Source organism: Dipteris shenzhenensis, chromosome 4 (genome assembly GCF_047967505.1).
Source record: "Dipteris shenzhenensis isolate YYH24624 ecotype China chromosome 4, Dip_SZ_1.0, whole genome shotgun sequence".
NCBI classification, from domain to species: domain Eukaryota; kingdom Viridiplantae; phylum Streptophyta; class Polypodiopsida; order Gleicheniales; family Dipteridaceae; genus Dipteris; species Dipteris shenzhenensis.
In genome coordinates, this window is record NC_141599.1 from 11,606,556 (window position 1) to 11,632,131 (window position 25,576).

Below are 25,576 nucleotides of genomic sequence, written 5' to 3' on the forward strand. Positions count from 1 at the left end.
TCTCTCTCTCCCCCCCACTTTATTATGGTATTAGAGCACCAAGTGCTCCCAAGCCCTTGCATCTTGGCAAGGCATCAAGCCCTCCTTGAGTGAGGCATCCTCTATCTCCAAGAGTGAGAGTCATGAGGTTCATCCTTCATGAGAGAGTTTTTCGTGAGAGGGTGTGTAAGCCCTTGCTTAATCAAGGCACAAGCCCTCTCTTTGAGGGATGACATATGGTCATTTTTGTGTTGAGGTTCTTTCTATGAGATTTCTGTAAGAGAGAGAGAGAGATAGACATAGGGGGAGAAGTTTTCTATGAGAAAAAGAGAGTTCTGAGAGAAAGAATCCTCTTTTAGCATCCATGTGCCTATCTAAGCAATGGCTAGCTGCTGTAACAACTATTCAACAAAGCACAACACAAAGCCTGACACACAAGCATACTACAAGGCAAGGGCTCACAAGGCGACTCGGCTTGTAAGGCACTAATACGGGACAACTTCAAGGCATCTACAACACCCAATTTCCAACAGTTGACTCTCCAAGCTTAAGGGCACCTCAAGTGTCCAAACGCCTAGCAGATGAAGCAAGAAATGACCAATAAAAAGGCAATACTAGCAATGAACTGCTCCTATCTACAAGGACTCGACAAAGCAGTAGACTCGACTCCCTATAGCAACTAAGTGCAAGGACCAAGAGCCGCAACCAAAGGCGAGTGCAGTATGCATGCAAGCAAAATGGCTATGCATCAACACAACCTCAAGACATCAGAGCGAAGGTAATGAACAAGTTGCACAAACACTAAACTCTCTAGCAAAGCTCAGCACTCTCCATAGATGAAGGAGAGATGAAGAGCACCCTAGCCTTGACTGGGAATGCAACGGATGACACACCCCCTCAGAAGTGACTAGTCTACAAGGCACTCAAGAGAGAAAAAAATATCAGCTAGGCCCCAACAAACGGCTACACGATTAACCAGTCCAAAATGCAGTAAACAACTGTAATACTCCAACTCCATAACACCATCCTCAAGTGACTCATAGAAATGAGCTCCGCCACTAATGAAAGCAAGCTTCAACTATGACAAGGAGTCTAAGGTGATGAAATGGATTGCTCTGATAAGCATCTGAGTGGAACTCTTGCCCAAGCTCTGCAAGTGACCAAGAAGGCATCCAATCAGTGCCATCAATTAGCAAGCAATGCCACACCCATCAACAAGCGTTGGCTCCAACACTAATAGCACTCACAGCAAGAGATGACGCCTAAGATCATCGAATGCAACGTGTCTAAAACGGGCATCAATGGCTCAAGACAAATTTCCCATAGAGCCAACCACCGATAGACGACCTCACAGACCCCAGCCCCAGCAATAGCAGCAGTAGCAAACATCTCTAACGTATGCATGGCGCAACCGAGATAACAAGCTCTAACAATGGAAAGTCGGTAACTTGATGGAATCTCTTTGGACGCAAACAAAATCTTTGCTAGTTTTATCAAATCTAATCTAAGCTTGGCTACTAGAGCAACATGTGGCACACTAAAAATTTGACACGTGGCATCCTCATCTTTGTTGCCATGTCAGTAGTGCTACCCACTTGCCGCATTAACACCTACCTTATCCAAAGGACAATGTCAGTAGCACCAGCCCTTCAACCACATCACTATCCATTACACACCATGTCAATAGTACAATCATAGGTGCCACATCATTTGCCAACATGGTAGTGCCACATCATCAAGGTTGACCACGTCATTACCTCCACATTAGTTGCCATATCATTGGCCACATATGCATTGACACATCATCAAGCACTCCCTACCACATCATCTGCCAGCTCAGCAATGACACATCATCACAGTTGGCCCAAGCTACCATATCATCTTATCTACCACATCATCACGCCCAATTAACATGTCCATGTCATCACAACGTGCCACATTGGCACATTTTTATAACAACATGTGACCACCCAGTGCCACATCAGCACATCACATCAACATTTTGGCCTCTCTCGTGATCAAATTTTGGCCATTCTTCTGGGAGCCATAACTTTTGATCAAAGTGGAAGTTAGAGCTATAAAAAGCTATATATATATATAGAGAGAGAGAGAGAGAGAGAGAGATGCTTCAATAATGTATGCACAAAGGAGCATGCCATGTGCACAAAGTACCATTTTAATCACTAACTTGCATGTAATAAAATCATTGATTTGATGAAGGAGGTGATCCACCATGCACTAGAGCTTTTGCTGCATCAAAACTAACTACTTTCATTAAAGATAAGAGGTTTTGTAGTCCTCACCCTTGCTCAAAGCAATTAGGTCCGAGCATGCCTCAAACATGAGTACTTCATAATATGTGTATCTAGATGGTAATTATGCTGGTAATTATGCACTACACCTACAAATAAACTTTTGGGTGGGGTCATAGATTACATACATGCCATGGGCTACTAGAAAAGCATTAACTCAGTGTGGGTGTGTGCATAGGTTGACAAGAAGATGCTCACTCTTGCAATCCTGAGGTATTTTTACTATGCTTTTTACTCCATGCAAGGTAGATGTTAACAATGATTAATAATGAGCAAGAGTTAGAAACTGGGAACAAAAGGATCAGGCAAGTAAAATGAAACTTGATGACTTGATTACCTTCAAACCTAGTCTTGCTTTAATGCCCAAGGATTTGATAGTAGCCTCCTTGCAAGTTGAAACGGAATTGGTTATTCAAGTTAGAGAATTGAGATAGCCAAGCTACTGAGGGGGGAACTATGGCTAGGGGCCGATGACTGCCCTCCAAGTTTTTTTCCCAAGCAATTAACATAAATAGCAACAAAGGCCGTTGAATGAGTGCTCAATCATAGGGTAGTTTAGTGACAAAGTATTAGCATTTAGTTGATTTGTTCAAATCTCACTTGAGTGGGTTGGTGGGGATGCCTTAGGTTATAGGATGTAGACAAGAAGGATGCTCTTCATTATGTTTTGGGGAATGCTTGCAAGCCAAGGGGATTGATGCCCAAAGAGCTGTACAAAATATCAATCTCTTGGCCTAGAGGGGATGAATTTCGAGTTCTATATTTCTTTTTGGGAAAACATGAGTGGAGATCTTGCAGAGATGATCAATGCCTTGGTGGCACGAGGCTGTCTTTCCATGGATGCTAATTCTGATATAGTTAAGTGTCAGAACAAAATGGCTATTGGGGATTGGAGACCCATCTCCATGTTGAATACCTCGTATAAAATAATGGCTAAGGCTCTAGCCATCTAGATCAAGGAAGTTTTCTCATAGGTAGTTGACAGGCAACAATGTCTCTTTATTAAAATTTGAATATGCTTGATTATTACTATACCACAAGTTAGAGATGCATGCTCTTTGGCTTGGATTTGGATAAAGCCTATGATAATTTCTACTAGGATTTCATCTTGGCCGTCTTGGAAAAATTGGGATTTGGGTTAGGGTTCATCTAAATGGTCTCTTTAGTATTTGCAAATGCTTCTCCAATTCTTATTTCAATGGGAGAGCGGTTAGTAGATTTGACCTGTGTAGATCAGTTTGTCAGGGGTGTTTGATAGCTCCAATTCCTCTTTGCAACTAGCATAGTCCCCCTCACACATTTTCCGAAAGTGTCTCTAGAAGAAGGTCACCAACTCCCCTCTGGTAAGTAGATGCATGTACGGCTCTGTAAATGACATAACAGACATTGCCAATGAAACCAGTGCTAGTATTCGGACCCTTATGCACCTCATGTCTCGATCTTGTTTAACTTCAAGGTCAGTGTGTCGCTGGAAAAAGAGCTTCGCTCTCTAGTCTATCTTTGAGATTTTTTCTAAGTTGGTAGATGATTTGGATGTGTAGTGGAGTGAGCGGGGGGGGGCAGGAAATTTGGTGTCTTGGAGGCCCTATTCGTTTGGAGGTGACTTTTAGGCAGCAGCTTGATTGGTTTAAGGAGAGAATTATGGCTAGCATGGGATGGTATTGGGATGGAGAATGCTTGGGCAAGCATGTGCTTTTAGCCACGATCACTTGTGTGGCAACAATTTGGAATTTCAAACAAAGCCACTTGCTTGAGATTCAATGCCTCTTCAAGGCCTTCCTCTAGGTTGAGGAGGGTGGGAAGCACAGGATGCATTATATTTTATGAGAGGCCTTCAAGGCTCCCAAACTACAGGGGGCACTTGGTATTCCAGGCATTAGCACAAAGAACACCTTACCTCATAAGGAAATGGTTGCCTCGTATGTTTTAGGACACAACATCTTTGGTGGATTAGGCAAGTGGTTTATTGAAGGTGGGCAAGGAATCGGGGATGGCTCTTGGGATGGCCTTCCCTGGTACGAGACGCTACTCTCTCTAATTTCACCTTGAAAATTATTGATATGAACCTCATGTGTGGTTCAGTTCCTTCCTGGAAAAGGGTGTTGTTCTAAGATCATGTGGAATGGTCATGCAAGTTTTTGTGGTGATGCATGTGTTGCCATTGGCCCACTTGGATTTACCTAGGATGCACCAACTGTTTAAGAAAGGCTTGCAATCCTGGTCTTAGGCTTGGGATGCTTCAAAGAGTGATTGACTCCATGTACATGAAATGTCTTAGAGCTTTTCTCTAAATGAGGGGAATCTAGCTTGATATGATGAATATTGGATAGGATACCTCAGTCAAGGCCCAACAATAGAACTAGAAGGTGACTCAATGGCACATGGGTAAGACTTGCGTGAAGACAATCTCAGCTAAGGCTCTCTATCATAATCTGCAAGCAGGTCATGCCTTACTTAGAGACATCAATTGCAAATGGGGCTTCACATATCCCTGAGCTGGTAGCAAGCATGTTGCAGGGGACATCTGGAAGAGATGTTGCATATGCCAATGGAGTTTTCTGCTATGGAAGCTAATCCATTAGTGGCTTCCAATTGAGGGCAAAGTTAGCCAAAAGATTCCATGTAAATCCAATTTTCCCCCTCTGTGGGAGAACAATTGAGCTGCTAAGGCATGTATGGTGAAATTGCCCTGTGATGAGAGGTGTGGAGCAGAATGAGCAATGGTTCAAAAGCAAGGCTTCATGGCTCGATTCTATATTGCCTCAAACTAGAAATTGGTTCTGCTAGGGGATCGAGTCGATTTACTCTCAGCTCTCATGGCCTATTGGCCATACATCAGAGTGGCAGTGGCCATAGCAGTTTGGACAATCAGGAAATCAAATTGCCTTTGGCCCGAGTGTTTAGGTTTCATTATAGAGACTCTCTGGTTCTGAGAATCCTTAAGTCCGGCCTGCTTGATAGGGCTATAGGTAAGTAGGATGCCCTTGTTGGGCAATCCCTAGTTGATATCTCTACTACCATATTGGTGTAAAAATCCTTTAACTTGCAGTGTTATATGTTTGCATGCATTACACAACAAAAATAGGGCCTTTTTCTGAGTGCTTACAGAGAACTTCCACCTCCAAAACGGGCCCTGAAATGGCCTCAAATTAGAAAAATAAAATCAGCATATATTGCCCTCTCGCCACACCGCGAAGGGCGTCTCAATCTGAGACAATGCAGTCTTGCACTTTCCGGCTATACTACTTGTAGAGATTTGCTCCCAAACTCGAAAAAGGAAAGTAGCACTGGTCCTCTTACCAGGACACCATGAACTTGGTTTGCTTTCTTGAGCTCCTTACCACGAACCAGGCTCTGATACCATGTGAAGATAGTGGGAGAGAAGGAAGGAGTCTCACTTGTAGCTTTCTCACATACACAATGGGGGAATACACACAAAGGTGGAGGCTGAAAACAATTTTCCTCTTCTTAGTTGTGAAAGCCAAAAGAACTCTAGTACAAAGAAATAGAAGAACCCTATATGTGGGTCTCAAACCAAACTCAACTAACTAAGGTGGCATACTAACTAAGCCACGAACTAGAGTTGTCATCCAACTATTATTCATGGGCAGTGTACCAACTGCATCTGCAGCTAACAAGTCGGTGACATAAATGCACAACGGTCACCCTGGCATATCACGAGTGGAGCTCGATATCTCAACACAGTATAGACAGTGGAAAATTAGAATGTGAAGCTCTTCCAAGGCTCGTGCATGAGTAAAACAATGAACGCAATGAAGAACATTTACTTTGACAGCAAGCACAGGCTCCGCAAACATGAGAGTGGCGGTGAGCAAAGCTGTGAGGCTTGCTTGTCCGAGCTTGTCAAGCAGAGCATTATGGAGGTTGCTAGGAGGAGGGTGCAGCTCCATGGAAGTAAGCAAAAAGAGAAGGAGGCCGTGAAAGGAGGCCATGTGGCAAAAAGCATTCGCATGTTATCCCACATACAGTTGTGACAATTGATTACTATGGTTTATATTTGACAAGGTCCCCCCTTGGTTTCTGTGTTTGATTTATGGAGAGAAGGTTAGCATCTCCCTCGATAAGGATAGGAAAAGCCTTCGGGCTTTCCACTTCACACATGGTTAAGGCAACCCACCCACGGGTGAATCTTACCAAATTTTTATAGGCTACCACCCTAAACAGTGGTCAATGTAACGACACCCTTCCTTGAAGATGTCAACTTGGCTCGAATGGTAGTTCTCTCAATGACCTCGATCAACTTAACGCATGCTCTCAACACCCGATGCCAGTGCTCACATTATGAATCAACAAGTGTATTGCTCAGAGTTTACCACCAAATGACACTCGACAAGGAAACTAGCAAGATACACACCAATTTTCTCAATCATTACTTAGGAAAGATACCGACAAATTTTCTTTATCACGCAGTCATGTGATGCATCAACCAATGTATTTTGATTTGGATACACATAATTTTGTAGAGGTGTCCACACCTGTTCACACCTCTAGATAATTTTCTAGTGGTAGAGGAGTTGATTTTCTCTTGGTGGTATTGCTCTTCTGTCCACTTCAAACATGGTTAGGGCAACCTACACTCTATGGATCTTACCAAATGTTTTATCACACAAGGGAAATTCACATGATTAAGCAGCCATGATAGTTATAGCTAGGGTGTATCTTTTTTCTTGTCCCCTGCTTTAATTTTTTTTATAAAAACAACTTAAAGCAACAATGTGATAAATCGACCAATGTATTTTGATTCGGATGCACACCATGGCATGCATGCTTTGAGTTTACCACCAAATGACACACGACGAGGAAACTAGCAAGATACACACCAATTTTCTCATCACACAATGAATCAACCAATCTATGGTCTACATGCTTAGAGGTTGATAGACATGAAATGGCATCCACTAGTGTCAGTCTAGTGACTCCCGGCTTATTGCAATCGTGGATCCAAAAGGAGAAGAAGAGGGAGCGTAGAGGGAAGTGGAGGAGAAGAAGGGAACATGGCATTCACGAAAGGCACTATAAGGGAACAAGGGACAACTCCAAAGAGGAGGATGAGAGCTTATATTCCAATGTGTGCAACCAACAAGTGAAGACCAAAGTCAACCATTCGGCCTTTTATACATGCCACCTTTTGAAGGGAGGGCCAACTCTAATCTCTTTATACCACTCTCTTTCCTCATTCTTTTACAACCATCTTGGGCCAATTTGGCTCCAAGGCACAATCCTATCGCTACGGATTTGCCAATATCCACCAAGTGATATCACCAATCAGTGGTGCATATTGTTAACTAGTCGGTTAAGAACTAGTGAAGTTTACATCACTAGTCTAAGGATACTTTTCTAGGACAAGATGTAGGAATGTGAAGGCAATGTAATTGATGCAATGCTACTATAGCTAGAGGATTTAGGCTAACCTTTCTCTTGGGAGTTATTGTGATGACCACCAAGAAGAACACTGAGAACATGCTTTGAAGATCATGGTCTTATAGGAATTTGAAGTCCAAAAATTTTAAGGAAGCACAAATAGCATTTCTTTACAATGCCAAAAAGCACAAAGGATTGGGGCATTTAAAAATCAAGGCACACACAATAGAGATAGATCTAGGAACCTTTGAAGGGGTGGACTTTGGGGCTTTCATTTATTGGATTCAATTCGAAAGGTATGGTCCACCATGAAAAGAATTAGAGTATATAATAGAATTGTAAAAACATGGTGAAGAAATATAGGGATGATTGAGCCTATTCTAAATGAAATATATAATGCCAAAATAAATTCAAGTCACCTACAATCATCATGGTAGCCATAAATGATATAATGCAATTAATCCATGAAGATATGATCTACATCTCAAAGAATGATAGTCAATTTCTTTGATTTGGATGAGTCAAGTCTAGGTCTTAAAGGAGGATGTAGCGTAATGTTTCACTCAAGGTCTAGGGTCAATTTGCTCCTTCACTTATTTGGTAATCTAATGGAAATTCTATCACTTGATCCCAATGATATAAATCATACAACTATATCTAATGGGAAGTCTATCACTTGATCGCTATGATATGAAACATAGAATGGCAAGTAGGCATTCTGGATAGCAAATACAAGTAGGCATTCTAGATAGGTATCTCTATCACATGAAGATTTGTTTTATCTACTATCGTGAAGACACTGGATCAAATGTCTTTGCCTAGTGTGAAGGGTGGAGCAAACAATCAAAATAACCTTGAAAAGAAGAGCAATAACTGTTAATATCAACAATTCAAGGAAATGAAATCTCATAATCATTTCACTCTAAGATATCGATGTAAACCCTTCATGAATACATGCAAGGTTTATTGTGTATCCTAGTAGTAAAACTACAAGAGCCTTCTCATACACCCATTGAAGAAATCCTATTCATGAGATGTGGAATGATGGTTAGGCTTCCTAACTAAGGATGATTTTGATATTGGCCTAGCTTCATAAAGAAAATTCTACTATGAATGTACCTTGAAAAGAGAACACATAACAAGTTTGGTTCTCAAGTGCACCTGGTCCACCAAGACTAGGAACTGTTGATAGTTTGTTTGTTGACCGATAATTGGTTAGTAACTTGATGGAAGACAAGGAACCGACTATTGTGAAGACACTGGATCAAATGTCTTTGCCTAGTGTGAAGGGTGGAGCAAAAATCAGAATAACCTTGAAAAGAAGAGCAATAACCGTTAATATCAACAATTCAAGGAAATGAAATCTCAGAATCATTTCACGCTAAGATATCAATGTAAACCCTTCATGAATACATGCAAGGTTTATTGTGTATCCCAGTAGAGTAAAACTACAAGAGCCTTCTCATACACCCTTTGAAGAAATCCTATTCATGAGATGTGGAATGATGGTTACGCTTCCTAACTAATGATCATTTTGATATTGTCCTAGCTTCGTAAAGAAAATTCTACTATGAATGTACTTTGAAAAGAGCACACATAACAAGTTTGGTTCTCAAATGCACTTGGTCCACCAAGACTAGGAACTATTGATAGTTTGTTTGCTGACCAATAATTGGTTAGTAACTTGATAGAAGACAAGGAAGTGATTAAATATCAATACAACAACTTGGTTGGCAATTTGATGGTAGTCAAGGAATTGATTTTTGACTAGTAATTGGTTAGCAATTTGATGGTAGACAAGGAAGTGATTAAATATCAATTCAACCATTTCTTCCATTATCCCACTCACAAAAAGATTTGTATTTCAAAATATATTTCAAATTTATCCAAATATATTTGGTACCCGAAATGTGTTATATAAGCTCCAAAGGTAGCAATCGATGGATGGTGGATGTACAAAGTATTGTTAAAATGGCCTAATCCAAGATACCTACTCTATGTTTTTTTTTCCATAAAATTGCCGAGTTTATTAGGGGGGGTGGTCAACTCGCAAAAATTTTTACATTGGATACAAAATTTGGTCCTAGAAGGGTTACCCACCTTGGACCTACACTGCTACTAGCAGCTAACATTCTACCCGCCCTGGACCTATGCTGCTAGCTACTACCTAGTCTATGTTGCAGTAAAATTAATAATGGAAGTAATCCATCAAGAGGAAATTTAAACACCATGTCCTAAATTCCTTAACACGGTGATCCAAACTCTAGGAATGCATGGTGAAACTCTAAATAGGGATTAATTTAGCTCAAATATTGATGACTCAAGCTATCAATTATGAGCTCCCCATGCATTCATTGACGACAATTAGAAACAAAAATAAATCTAACTGTTTATTTGGGGACAATTAGGATCTATTCATAACCCACAAAATTTTGTAGCTAGTCTTTTTGCATGCATGACAACTACCAATCCTATCGCCATTAATGATTGTACATAGAAACTTGGAAAAATAGGTAATGGGTGACTTCCTAATGCAATTCAAGAGTGCCAACCATTACAATTTTTGCTTAATCAAGGATATCTATATTCTACCAAGGAAGAAACTCCATTAATTGGTTTAATGATAGAAATCTCTACATACATATTCAAAATCACGACTTACAAAATGGAGGATTCATGCATCATGTCTAAAAGTTGTGAATTCCAACTATGTACCACTTGCAAACTCTTCACTGAGACATTTGCAACTTTCACGAGTCTAATATGATGAATTTCAAAATTGACATGTGGCAAAATAATGTATATAAGCCTTCTCATTATGGACATTAAATAACAATTCCCAATTGGGTATATTCAAAATACTAAAAGACTCCTATACTATTTTGTCCATAAGAGAGCAATGTGAAGATGATAGAGTGGCTTCATTAATTAAAAAAAGTTGAGGATCATAAATCTTTTGTAATAGCCACATGAATACTTGGACACCCTTATAATTTGTTCAAAGGACTATTAACCTATAACTTTAGTTTCTGATTCATTGGTTGATATGCCATAATTGTAGATTACATGTTCAAAAAGAACACAGCATATTACTAAAAGCTATACTTGAAACTTTCAATAGGGATGAAGCAAAGTATGCATTTTTCAAATACCACTCTCAAGCATGCCAAATTCTTTCTCTAGATAGAGTTTAGACACAATTCTTACTTCTAGAAATTTACACTTTTGTGCAAATTTTCTTTTCGCATTACATGCATACACATGTTTGGATTTTGATTTCAAATTTTGCCTGTGTACATTCACATAAACAATTTGCATTTTATAGGTATTCTATAGATACCATCATCTTGTATATGGTTTATAAATCCATGGATAATGAAATTACTCTTCCATTGACTAACACGCTTTGTTACCAATTATAAGGTGAACTATGGGATAGATCTTCTTTTGTTGGTCCTTAGGGCTTATAAATTCTCAGAGTGAGAATCCATAACACTCACATCTTGTAGCTCTTTCCAACACCCTTCTAGCATATGCGTGGTGATGCTCCCTCAATGGTTGTTGCTTGTACACGTTTGAGATTTAGACAAACCCTAATCTATCTCTATGGATAAAATCAGCTTCTATCAGCATAAAGGGTTATTGTGCATCCTTGAGGTTTATTGTGTCGGGCCTTTTGACATGACCACTGTGCATCTTCTTTCATTGGAATTGTGAAAAACACTATATCTAGAGGTATAGCCTTCATATCCTTGTAAGTCTAGGGCATACAATGCCTTAATAAAATTCATCCAAGGTTGAAGCTGCTTCTCACGTAGCCTCCTAAAAGGAAACATCTCTACTTGGTGGATTAATTAAGGGGCCTACTTCCTTGCACACATTTAAAATTTCTCCGATGGATGCCTTGTTGTGCCTCAAGAAGTACAAATGACTCACGCCCACAATAAATGCTCAATCTAGCCCAAGACCACAACATACGGGAAATTGCTACCACCATTGTTGTTGTAATATAGTGCAGACTTTAAACACATACTCAGGTCTTAGTCAAGGCAAGGACTTCATCTTTACTTTTATTAGTAAATCATAAAATCCATACTCACCCTCTTCAATATTTCTCATATCTTGAGGAAGTGAAATTGACACTTTCCCCATTTCATACTTTGTGAAATATGTATGTGTGTCATGCATCACTAATTCTTATACATCTTTCTTTGTTTGAGAATAATATTATTTGTTGCACTTAATATTTTCTTTATGTTGCCTTTTTTTATCTTGTCATCTTTTCATCAAGGGGTGCATTCTCAATGTAAGCTAGGTCAATGTAGGATAAATGGGGTCTAAAGTGTAGTTTCATATGTCGTCTTAGAAGTATTATGTGTGGAACTTGGTATACATATTGGCTATAAAGTTATAGGTCTAATTCTATAAATGTTCCCATGGCATTTCACTCTCTAAAACACCATGTAATACGTGTGAGCAGGCACACATTATAATATCCCTATATTTAAATTCTTGTATAATTGTTTTTTGTCTTCCATAAATATACATGGTGCAATTTTGAATTTGTAAGTCTCCTTCATACATGTACATATCATAATTATACTAGATAAGTCTTTAAAAAATTCCTCTTGTCCATAAATGGCCCATAACTTGTAAGTCCCCCACATTACAAATTCCATTAATGAGCATACTATCTTATATGTTGTATATAATGACCACACCAGGTAGATGTTATGACATCATAATGTCTTGAAGGTTTTTCGAAAGGATTGGTATGAAGAACTTTCCTCCTTGGCTGGGTATAGGTAGGGTCTATGGCACCGCAAGTAAGATTAGGTTTGTGGACTCACTAGGCTTTGGGTCTGAACTCTAAACTTAATATTGATTGCTTCCAAGTTTACTACAACCAAATCAAACAAAAGGATAAATGTTACCTCTTTCCAAAACAAAAAAATATTCTTTTTTGGCTTAAATTGTCAAAGATTTCAAGAAGATTGCACAAAACCTAGTTCCCCTACACTGGTATGGGCAATTCTATAGGATAGAGATGCCCCCTCAAGATTCTGTTTTTTGCATCGAGCCCTTGTACCGTCCATTCTAGGCATTAAAGTGGGGTTCAAAGGCCTTCTTTAGCCAAAGTTCGATGGAGAACCAAAGCATGGTGGACATAGAACATAGCACTTAGAGTACTTGGTTTAAGATGTGGGTTCTAATTTAAAGAGAAGCAATTATGTATTCTGAAAGGGTCAATGCAAAAGTGGATCATTCAAGATCATCAATCAAGTGCAATGGCAGAGTTGTAGCTTGTAAAAATCAAGTATTTGTGGCTTAAATGACAAAGGTGAAAATTCAAATATCATACTTTCAACCAAAAAGACCATGGGAAGATAGAGGGAATATGTAAGCATGGGCTCCATCTTGGATCGTTAAAGGCCATGAGAGAGGCAATGACAACATCATGGTTGTCATAGATAGGTCCAACAAGATGGACCATTTGAGACCACTAATTCTTGAATTCTTTTTAGAGAAGTATTAAGATGCCATGGATTGCTAGTATCACCATAGGTACGTCTGCTTGTGAAAACACTAGAGAAGAAAAGTGGCATTGGACTATTCTTCAACACAAGCTACCATCAACAATCTTATTCTCAAATGTAGATTATTGGATAGAAGTTTAGGAAATATGCTATAGTTATTGCAAGGAAGTATCCCAAATATTAGAAACCTATCTACCACATGCTGATTTTGCCTTACAATAGCAATAAAAATAGGTCTATAGGATATAATTGTCCTACATAGTTTGTGACAAAAATAGGTACCCAATGGAGGTACATGATTATAGGATGAAAGGTGAGAACTACAATGCAACTACTAATCAATTCATAAAATGCATGTAGAAATTCTTCAATGAGCTACAACAAAAGTTTAAGGAGCAAAACCTCAAGTATAAGAAGCACATAGATAAAGAAAATGGGACAAGCAATTTGAGTATGGGGGTCTTGTGTGGGTATGGGTCAACAAGGACATGTATCCTAAGAGGAGATGAAGAGAACAAATATTGGATCATGTAGAGTCCTAAAGATAGTTAGCCCCAATGCTTATAACTACCAAGTGAGAATGACCCTAGTAGAGACTAGCAAGATGGTCGGAGCAGAATAGAGAACTAGAAAATTGGTTTTTCTGACAAAGATGAGTAGTTCTCAACATCAATGGGTGGGCTTGAAGAAGATGAAGATCTAGAATTCAATGAGGTCATAACAATCATACTAGGATGATTGATGAGAGAAAGAATGCAAGAGAAGAGGAGAAAGATTAATAGATACAGATATAAGATAGCTCCATCTTGAACTTGGTAATGGTTGCCTTGACATTGGCAATGATAACTTCACCTTGATCTTGGTAATGAATCATGACATTGATAATGATTATCTTGAAATGCAAATGCTAGATAGCCACAACCACCATGATGCATGCCTGAATTTTAGTTTCTGTAATCATATTTTTGAGACCATATTCAAATTAACTCAATGTTTACTCCAAAATGGGCCATCTACATTACATGTGGCATATCTTCACCCTTTGTTAACATTCTTTAATATGGTTTGAGATGGAATCCATTGATGGGTTGTAAAAGACTCACACCATCCAATGTGGCCAAGTGAAACTTTCTGCACCAAGCTTACCAAAAATCCATTAGGATTCCAAATACCAAATTTTAAACTTACTTTAATCTAGACACATCCTTGAATGGAACACCAAGATAGTATCACCAATTCCAAACATGCAAAGCTATGTTCCAATCTACCTGTTATCCCTGTTATCCACACAATTCATGCAAGTGCTTTCCTCAAGGGCAAATTGCCATAAGGTGTACTCTATCGTTTAATGGAAATCCTAAGGCTTAGCATAAAACCTCTAGTGCTTCTAGCCCATAGGCTAAAGATAACAAGGTTTGACTAGTAGTAGTTTTGCAAGCTATCCAAAAAGCTCACAAAGCATAATGTAGCTTCTCATCTGAGTTATTTTGGTTTTTATTTAAATCTCCTTCAGAATTTGAAGCAAGATCTTATTGATTGATTTTACATGCCCATTGTCTTAGGGATAATACATCATGGATTTCTTATGGATTATCATACACCTCTGGGTTAAATGTTGAATTACCACATGAAAATGTCTACCTTAGTGCCCATTCAGTCCCTATGGGGAGCACCTAAAAACATGTGATTATATGAAGATCAGAGTTTTTTAATCCAATAGATTCCCATAAGTACACATACAAAAGGGATTTTATAATTCATTAAATCATAAATTTTAAAATTTTATAAAGGGAATAAAGGAATGTGGGACTTATATTTAAATAGGGGTTTCAATATTACCCCTTGATTAAAGCACTTTCTTAGCAAAGAAACGTGGATTCGTACCCTAGCCTGCTCAATCTTACTGCCCCCTAGCTTTGGCTTTGAACTAGGGTGGTACTAACTTGCTTCTTGCTCAACATTTGCCCCCCTAGCCCCTTTTTGTTTTCTCCCATATTGCTCAACCTTGGCTTATCGAGTGGTTTCCTCAGCCCTAGCTCATTTTGAAACTGCTTTATAGCTAGTCAATCCCTCTTGGGATGTTAACAATGGAGGGCATACAACTCACATCATTACATTAGGTGGATTTTGGAGAGTATTTATTAGTTCTTGGTCTATATGAAGTTCCTTCTTTCACATCTAGTTCAGATTCTAAAAGCACTCCCCTTGCAATGATAAATGTGGTGTTCATCTCAATGTGCAAGGAAACACATGAGCAGGGAAACACATGTGTTTCTTGGGCAAGTCGCTACTCATTCGATCGTCAATGGTACCATTTGTCATCAAGAGAGCCTAGAATTTATGGGATAATACCCAAAGAGTATTGGATTAGATCGATGTAATCTAGCAGAAGGATTGGTGCACACATAATAAGTATGATTTGGAGTCTTCCTTGACACAAGATTTTTTTGCAAAGTACAAGGACACGGTATATGCAATTGCTCATTGTGGAGTCAAAACAAGGGAGCAACCATGAGAAGAGGGGAGGTGAGGAGTAAACACAAGGAGAGGGACGGGTAAGTAGCCACAAGACGAGAGGAGAGGAAGGGGTGGAGTGAGAGTGAGGGGGGACTATGTACTCGGATATTGAGCAGGTACATATTAATGCGCAAATGTGAGGGGGTCTAAGAGAGAAGCCAAAGAGGGCTTGGTGAGGGGATCTAAGAGAGAAGCAAAGTGGGGTTTGTGAGAGGAGAGGTCTCTAGGGGTGGCATAATGGATGAGGAGGAGAGCAAGGGGGAGCAACCATGAGGAAGGGGAAGGGAACAACCACGAGGAGAGGGGAGGTGAAAGAGTAGCCACGAGGAGAGGGGAAGTGAGGGACACTCACTAGGAGAGAGGATATGAGTAGGAGAGGGAGGGCAAGGTGGAGCAAAGGTGAGGCACACTAAGAGGAGTAGTTGTTGCATGAATGGGGTAAAGGTCATGAAGGAAGAGTGATGAGAGGACCTTGAAGCTATGAGAACAAGGTGGGGATCCCACTAAGGCCTTGCCTAAATTTGGAGTGTCATTATAAGTCTAGGTGTAAAGTAGCTTGATAAATATTTTCAATAACTTGTAAAACTTGGGAAATGATAGGTGTAAAATGGCAGGAAAGAAAAAGAGAAAAAGCAAGTGAAGGTGAAGGAATATGGGGAAAGGTAGATGAGTAAAAGAGAGGAGAGAAAAGAGGTGTGTGTGGTGGATGGACCATTAAAGAACGTGCCTATTTGGCAAGAGTAATATAAAGGTGGTGTCATACAAGAGACAAAGAGAGCCTCCATCTTTAGAGAGAAACACCTAACGAAAGGCAAGAGCATTTAGAATCTTCACAAGAGGTCTAACAAAAGACAATAACGTTTAGGACCTCCACAAGCAAACAAAAACCTTAAAACCCTAAACACATTAGAAGCTCTTAAACTAACCATAATTTGCATGGTCAAATTGACCAAATGAATCAACTTCAAAACTATGGACCTAATTAGCAACTCATTAACCAAGACATCCCTTAGGACCCTTGCAGGGCCAAAAATCAAGCCGTAGAGAGGGGGGAGGGAGGGGTGGAAGTAGCTAGGAAGGGGAGGGAAAGTAGAGAGAGAAGTAGAGAGGATCCCAAGTATACCATTGCGCCAAGGGTTGATGATGAGCTTTAAGGTCATGAGGCATAGATACTAGTGTTCACAAAGAAGCTACAAACTATATACAATGGACCCGTAAGATTTTCATTTTTATAAGTAAATTTTATTTTTTCATTTTTTAAAAATTGTAAAAATCAAGGAGTTTAAGTTATGAAAACCTGTAAAAATCTATAAAGTTTTGAAAAAAACCTATGAAATTATGCACTTGCAGGTTTTATGAACTGCGGAGAAAAAAGTTCTTCGTGAACACTAGTAGATAGCAAGACTACACTAGGAAGGGAAGATTATGTATGAAGCCATATTTCAATAGGTGAAAAGACCAAAAGGGTGATAAGAAACCGTTACCCATCGACATGTGTAAATAAGATCATGCTACTCGTGCTTGGAGAAACCAACGTTTCATTCAATTTTAGTTTTCAAACAATGCCGGAAACTTCGACGACGGCAAGGCTTAAGGTACTCCGTCGTGTAGTTTGGCCCTTTTGGGCAGGCGACAAGAAGCTACCTCGTCCATGGCGACACGTCCATTTATGCTCATCAAGATGGACACGTAGCTATTCATGGAGGTCTTCAATCCTGCAGCACAACCAATTGCCATGAACGCCCACCTTTGATCTTTCGTTGCTCAAGCTTTGTGTCACTACAATGTGCTCACTCTTTTGCTTTACATCACTGCTCCTTGTAGCCTTGCTGCTCCTCACACTTGGTGATCCCCCCGTTGCTGCTGCAGCTCGCGAGCTGCTAGCACCTCCTGCTTCCCACTCCTCTGCGCGCATCCAGCAATCGGAATGGGCAGCGCAGCCCCATCACACGAATCGAAGAATCGACTTTGCCTCTCAACACCGCACCCTCGTACGGCATGCAAACACCGGCGCCGTTTCCTCTTTCAGACAACAACTCATAGCTCCACACCGCCGGCTGCTGCAGGAGGATAAGGAAAGCACAAAGGTAGACCTTGTTGCCATTGCTCTCGTTTTCCTGGTGATGTTGGCACTGGGGGCCGCTTTCTGTAACTGCTGCCATGGCAAGCCGGGGCACTCCTCTCACTCGCATAAAGATCAAGTGGAGATCGAATTCTTAATAGAAACGGTGTCGCTACGCCCGTGATCAGTACTTCGACACTTTTGTCTCAATGATCTACGAGCTCAATTGCTGAAAGTTTTGCAGCAAATGGTGCGTTATATTTTCTCATGCACAAAAAATAAGGCCCCTGTGTTCAAAGAGATGACATATCTTGCTGCTGGCAGCGTCTGTTCTTAGCTGTATCGCTGCTCTATTCATGTAGTTGCCTTTTTTTTTCCTCGCACAACAAAGAGATGGCTAGGTCCCCCCAATGACATCTAGACCTTGTTGAGGCTTTAGAAATAAGGTCGGGGTCTTTGATTTGACCACCTTTGTCATCTTGATTCATAAACGTGTCTTTGTCATTTTGATACATAAACATGACTTTGCAGCCAACGAAAAAGCCCCCTATATTCAAAATCCATGTGAATTTAGATGAATTAGTGGAGTTGAATTGAAGAGGGGTGGGTGGAAGAGATGCTCTAGTTGTATAGAGGACCATAATACTAGGCCCGCAAACCACACTTGCCCTTTGATGCTCCACAAGTGTCATGCATTCTCAAACATTTATTTCTCTGCCTCATCACGAATATGATTTTATGGAAAATAGGAAGGTGGTACCAATTTCTTTAATGTGAATGACATGCACAATAACACAATGCATCCATAGACGCATGTATAGACACGTTTTTTGAATTTTAAAAAAAAGTGAGTCGTATTTATTTGCGCGTCTATTAGCGCGTCTACAGACTCGCATCTATAGGCACATCTATATAATAGAGAGACACGCCTATAGATGCTTTGCATAAATTTTTAAAAAAAAGAAAGATGCACTTATAGACGCTCTGCGTAATTTAATATTAAAAAAAAAGAATTCTATGTGGTTGAGTAAAATGATGTGTGTGCTGTGTGGTTGCAGGAATCCCATTTCTACAGTGTGCAATTCAATTCTTACAGCCAAACACATTTTAATTTGCATGATTTCACACACGTCGATAGCCGACGAATACAATTCCGAAGAAAATGTTACAACTTTAAAATGTTTAGATCACAAGGCATTCATTGATAAAACATTGCACAAGGAAATTGAATGCCAAAAAAATAAGAGGAGTGTATATTGATTCATAGCCCAAAAAGTACTTGTATATACATATAGCACGAAGCCAAGCCACCTGTGGCTTCAAGTATAAAAAATAAGAAGAATGTATATACAAGAGAGTCACGAAGCCAAGCCAATGACTTCAAGTACAAAAAAGAGTAGCTAGCACTACTTCTATGACTAATCTAAGTCATCCGCGTCCTCGCTCCCATCTTCATTGCCTTCTTCATCACCTTCTTCCTCCTCAGTATCTTCACCTTCTGCCTTCTCAATATCCCCAGGGACTTGTAAACGAGGGACAACATGTATCAATGTATGAAAAATCAAATCTTTATTTACAACATTGATATTTTTAAAGTACTTTTAAATACTTGTGAGGGTGCTCCAGTAGCTCGGATATGCTACTCCTCATAGTAATCAACCCCTCATCATAGAATTGCCTCCATGTATGTCGCTTGCGATGTCCACGATGGGAGGGTGTCTCAACAAGAGTAGGGCATCTGCCCATGATATCAAGCTGCAAGATGACACAATTTGCAGAGGGATTAGTACAAAGGAACAACCTCCTAATAAACACATAAACACAATATAATTTGAGATCAATACTTACAAATTGGGCCTCCCATGATGCAATAACCCCTGCTCCAAAATGCATGTTTCCATATTGCTCCATTTGGATCCTTCGTGCCTCCACATGCTGCAGACTAGGATCTGCTGCCTTCGTTGCCTTCATCGCTTTCTTCCACTCGTGCTTATGAGTGGTGTGGGGCTAGCCCCTTGGTGGTTGACCTCCCTCTCTCTTAGCAATCTCGGCTAGTGCCTGCCTCTTAAGCAAAGATCTCTCATTGGCATAGCATTGATTTTTTTAAAAAATTATGTGCTTTGGTAATCATGGGCAATGTTTGGAAAGCAGTGATGCGCATTTATCAGCCTGTAGTAAAATTTTACTCTTTGCTGCACGTTTATAAATGCATCTAAATACACATCTCAAAGATAGTGTAGACATATTAATAACCACGCCTCAACCACGCTATTAGATGTGCTAATAGATGCGCTAATAGACGTGCCTGTATTTTCACTAATTCTATCTGTGCCTACAGATGCGCTTGCTATTTTGCACGTTTTTCAGGTGCGTCTATAGTTGCTTTGTCTTGTTGTGATGGCAATATCTAATCCTTTTTTACAAGAGAGAGGTGTTTCTATGAATGAAAATGTAATTCTTAACACCATGTGCTAGAAAGCGATTTTTTATGTAATCACCTGTGTGGATTAATACTAGGCTTTAAGCTTGGTAGATACAAATTGGGAGCTCTCAATGCCCTGAGATTGATGAAAGGAGAGACAATGGAATGCTCCTCTCACCATGGATGTAAGATTCTGATATACCCAACATCCCTAAACACGTCTCAGGTGTACAATGCAGTACCTAAAGTACCATGGTTGCACAAATTCATCCAGATGGATATGCAACCTATGGGAGTACATGAAAACAATGTCATTGTGAATCACTTCACAACCCCCCTTGACATTGTGAGAATGTCTCTGATCCCCAAGCCATGTCGATGTCGTAAGAAAAGATTTGTCGACAAGGCTTTGGTGAAGATATCTGCCACATTGTCCTCAGATGGACAATAGATGAGATCAGTGAAGCCATCAGAAATACAATCCCGTACATAATGATAATGATTTTCGATGTGTTTCATGTGAGCATGAAAGATAGGATTGTTGGCTATGGCAATGCAACTCTGGCTATCACAGCATGATGCAAGTCATGCAAAAGCTTCCTTAACCACATTAACGCTGTAGTGGCTGAATTTGTAGCTTTGTACTCTACTTCACTAGAGGAAAGAGAGACTCGCTCTTGCTTCTTATTGAGCCATGAGATATAGGCTGAACCGAATGAGAAGCAATAACCAATAGTGGACCGTCTCTCATCAACGTCCCCTGACCAATCTGAGTCAGTGAAACCACTTAGCTCTAGATCACAATCTGAAGCATAATGCAAGCCAAGAGAGAGAGTGCCATGGACATATCTAAGAACCCTCTTTGCTACATTCCAATAAGTGATCGTGGGACAATGCATGAACTGGCTCAAAAGCCCTGTGGCATAGGCAATATTAGGCCGTGTGGAGCATAGATATATCAAACTGCCAACCAACTGCCTATACAAAGTGCCATCAAACTTTTTAGCAGCACCATGCTTACTCAGCTTGAGTCCCTTTTCCAATGGAGTAGCCATAGGCTTACAGTTCTCCATTTTAAATTTTTGCAACAACCCCTTTGAATACTTTGTTTGTGACATAGAAATCCCATCATGGGTCTGCCAAAAGTCAATGCCAAGACAACAATGCAATAGGCCAAAATCTGTCATGTCAAAGTTGTGACATAAAGCGGACTGCACTACTGTAATTTGTTGCAAATCATTGCCAGTGAGTATGATGTCATCCACATATAGTACCAACATGACCAATTCTGATTTTTGTTGTAGAACATACAGATTTGGCTTTGTATGAGTGTTTATGAAGACTTGGGACATCAAAAACTGATTTATCTTCTGATACCACACACGAGGTGCTTCCTTCAGCCCATATAGAGCCTTTCTGAGCTTGCATGCCTTGTGCTCTTGTCCCTTCACCTCAAAACCTTGGGGCTGATGTACATAGACCTCCTCTTTAAGATCTCCATTGAGGAAAGTAGTCTTGACATCCATTTGGTACACTGACAAACCATAAAACGCAGCAAGAGAGATGACAGAATGAATGGTGGTCATCTTTGCCACTGGAGCAGAATTCTCCTCATAATCTATCCCCTCCTCTTGTGCATACCCCTTGGCAGCCAAACGGGCTTTGCATTTCTCAGCTATGCCATCTGAATGGTATTTCACCTTATAAATCCATTTCGTGCCAACCACATTTTTCCCCATGGGTGCATCAACCAAGTCCCATGTGGCATTCTTCTAAATGGATTTAATCTCAGCTTCCATAGATTTCTACGAGGCAGTTGATAGAGCGAGCGAGGAAAAGCGAGCGGGCCCAAAAAAGCGAGCGAGCTTTTCTGCAATTTCCTTATCGAGGTACTCAACATAGCTTTGTGGAAACCACTATTTGGGAAGATTCTCGAAAATAAAACTTATGTTACTATGTGTAACTATACCAATATTGCGAATTATAGTCTACCTTAACTTCCAATTGGAGCCATACTCACATTATGCAACAATAATATGTGGGTTTGAAAGAAACTGAATTTCCACTCCAAAGCGGATTCCATTACTGATACAATAAATCTTTTGCATTTGAAATGGGTCTTATTATCAAACTCCTTCAATAATCAAAACAAATGTGTTGCTTGATATGTTGAACTTAGTAACGTAAACATCACTTCACCCATATGCGGGGAAAAAAAACTGTCTGTAGACTTCATAGCATGGGATTGCATGAACACTTATAACATTCAAAATGGTTCTTCTTATTAAAAGTGTTATCAACCATGAAAGAAAATGTTTAAAAATAGTTCACCCATATGTTGAAAAACCCAAGTGTCATTTATGACATTCAAAATTGTTCTTGCAACCATCCTGTAGTTCCTAGAGATTTTGCCCATACTTCCAACCCCTTCCCTTCAACCACTAAGAGGTATCTAATAGTTTTATAGAACACTTGAGATATCATCACCTCCTAATACAAAACCATTATTACTATTTGTAGAACACTTGTAATATCATCACCTCTTAATACAAGACCATTCTTACTATTTGTAGAACACTTGAGATATCATCACTCCTTCCCTTTAGCCACTAAGAGGTACCTAATACTTTTGTAGAACACTTGAACCATTCTTACTATTTGTAGAACACTTGAGATATCATCACCTTTTAATACAAAACCATTCTTACGGTTTGTATAACACTTGAGATATCATCACCTCTTAATATAAGACCATTCTTAGTATTTGTAGATCACTTTAGATATCATCGCCTCTTAATACAAGACCATTCTTACTATTTGAGAGATTAATGGATTCAAGGTTTGAAGCTCATAGGAGACGAAGGAAGAGAAAGTCAGTTTCAACATGAGGACAATAAAACTAATTGGAATATTTTGACTTATGTATTATACCTTTTTGAAGACTATGAATTTAAGTTAGTTTCAACATTAGGATGATAAAACTAATTAGAATATTTTGACTTATGTATTATATATTTTTGAAGACTATGAATTTTAATGAGGAGAGGCACGCACACTACTTAGTAAATACACTAGTACTACTACTAGCCTACGACTATTAAGCCTAGTAGCACCAGTGTGATTTTGAGCCTTGTATCAACCTTTTGATAATTTTCTTTCATCGTTAGTGCAATAAAAATTATTCCTTCTATCAGAAGAATCTTGCCAAATTTATTCAAAGTGATGATTTTGTAGTCTACATCCACTATCCTCTGACTCTCAAAAATATATTAAATGTGAGCACCCATGTATCTTGTATGATCAACCCTAGACTATGCTGCGATAGGACATTACTAGAACAAAAAAAATATGAATTGATATGGCGATGTTCGGTGTGAAATAAACAAATTAAGGATTTAATAAGAAAGAAAACAATCAGAATCAATAGGCTATTCAATGGCTCAAATCTGCACAGAAATTATAATGTGCCTCCCAACTCTTATGCATTCCAGCTCCTCATGTTTGACAAGAATGCAAACAATAATGAAATCACATTATCTTTAGTTTCAAAGTAAGCAAAGCACCAAAAATAAATGCAAACATATTGGATGAGGAATAAATAGGTATAGATATAGATAGACCTATATATATGCATTCATAGATATAGTGATGATTAAAGTTGGATGGTCGTAATAATATTATGTGTACTATCATTGGGATTAGGACTACTATTGGTAATATTGTATGTAGTAGTAGGAGAACTACCATTAAGGAACACTCAAATAAAATTACTAATGGTGGTGATAAAACTACCACTAGTAGTTTGGTAATTACCCCTAACATCTACAACAAATATTTGATGGGTAGCTAGTATTAGGTCAAAAGGCCCCAATTGTGCTATAATAATGGACCAAAAAAGGGAGTGCTATAGCATCACCTAAGGGTCACTTTTTATCCATGAAATAATGGACCAAAAAAGGGAGTGCTATAGCATCACCTAAGGGTCACTTTTTATCCATGAAAGAAACAAGTCGGTGCAACCTAGGTCATACAGATCTAGGTCATGTGGAGTGGTTCGCGTCTCTTTCCTTGACAAAAAAGTTACACTTCCTTTGATAGTAACTACAAAGATTGCTGCCATAGTGCCGTAGAGTAGCCCCTAGGTTGCACCATCATCCTTTTTTGCTTTTGAGCCATTAAGTTTGATCCACTGATTTTATGTAGAATTATTCTACTATATGTTCACATGTCCTTAATAGGATCTTGATATAATCCCTTCCATTGTAAGTACTTTTACTTTAAGTTTCACATATCCTTAACAAACCACTAGGCTTCAACACAGATTCATTCTTATGTTTCAAGCCTCAAAATCAAACACCCTTGTAAAAGGGATAATGTATTAAAGCTACATTCAATCCATCAAATCTTTGAATAACAGTTCTATTAAAAATTCATGTATCATCAATAGGATTTCATCCATTATATGTTCATTTGTCTTTAATAGTATGTCTAAAAATTCATGTATCTTCAATATTATTTCTCTCATGTGTTCCAATATCTTCAAAAAGATACCTTTATTTATGTCCAAACTTGAGCATTGATTTGTATTTATCAAACACAATTTCACTCCACCTATTCTTTAGAATGAAATTTTTTTGCCAAAAGTGGGACAAATGTAAGGTCTTTCCACATATTCTTAAGAATGAAAATTTTGGCCTTATGTTGGCAAGTCTATGGAATGAGGGTAAGGCCAAAGTCTCTGGTACGGTGCACTAGGTCTTGATTAATTCTTCTTTAGGCTTGAATATTTAATGCATTAACTTCACGACTATTATCTATGCTTGAACTTGTAATGTATTAATTTCATGACTTAGGATTTTATGAAGTTATATCTAACATGTCCCAAATTTAATGGAAATTAATATCCTACATAACACAACAAAGTATCATCATATCCCTTCCCAAAATCAATGCTACCTAGCAACTCTCCTGGCATTTTCACTACCTTGCATTTGAGTTAGCTATGATGAAGAATGTTGCCTGCCTTTGGAACCTCTTACAGTTACCGTTAGCATGATCTAATTTCATGTACCCCAAAACTTGAGACTTGGAGATTCCCATATTACACCAGTGGTAGCTATCTTGTCCACTCTCAATGCTAGTAAGAGCTAGGCCCCATAGACCGGTAAAAGAAGTCTTTTTGGAGGTTCAATTTTTTCCCTCCGTCTTCTACAGGCCCCATGATAAAATAGGATATATTCATCACCATACATTTAATGCAAGAATCGACACAACTTTTTTGGACTTGACTATGTAGTTTACATCTCAAACTTGGTGCTAAAATTGCAGACTGGGAGATTCCCATATCACACCAATGGTTGCTGTC

The 25,576-nt window shown here is 39.2% G+C and overlaps 1 non-coding gene across 1 annotated transcript; it reads left to right on the forward strand.

Annotated features, from left to right (window-relative positions):
- Positions 1–6,334: 6,334 nt before the first annotated feature.
- LOC147902460 (U6atac minor spliceosomal RNA) lies at positions 6,335–6,457 on the forward strand. The gene has a single exon (XR_015540941.1). It is a non-coding gene; the product is annotated as a U6atac minor spliceosomal RNA (small nuclear RNA).
- Positions 6,458–25,576: the final 19,119 nt, after the last annotated feature.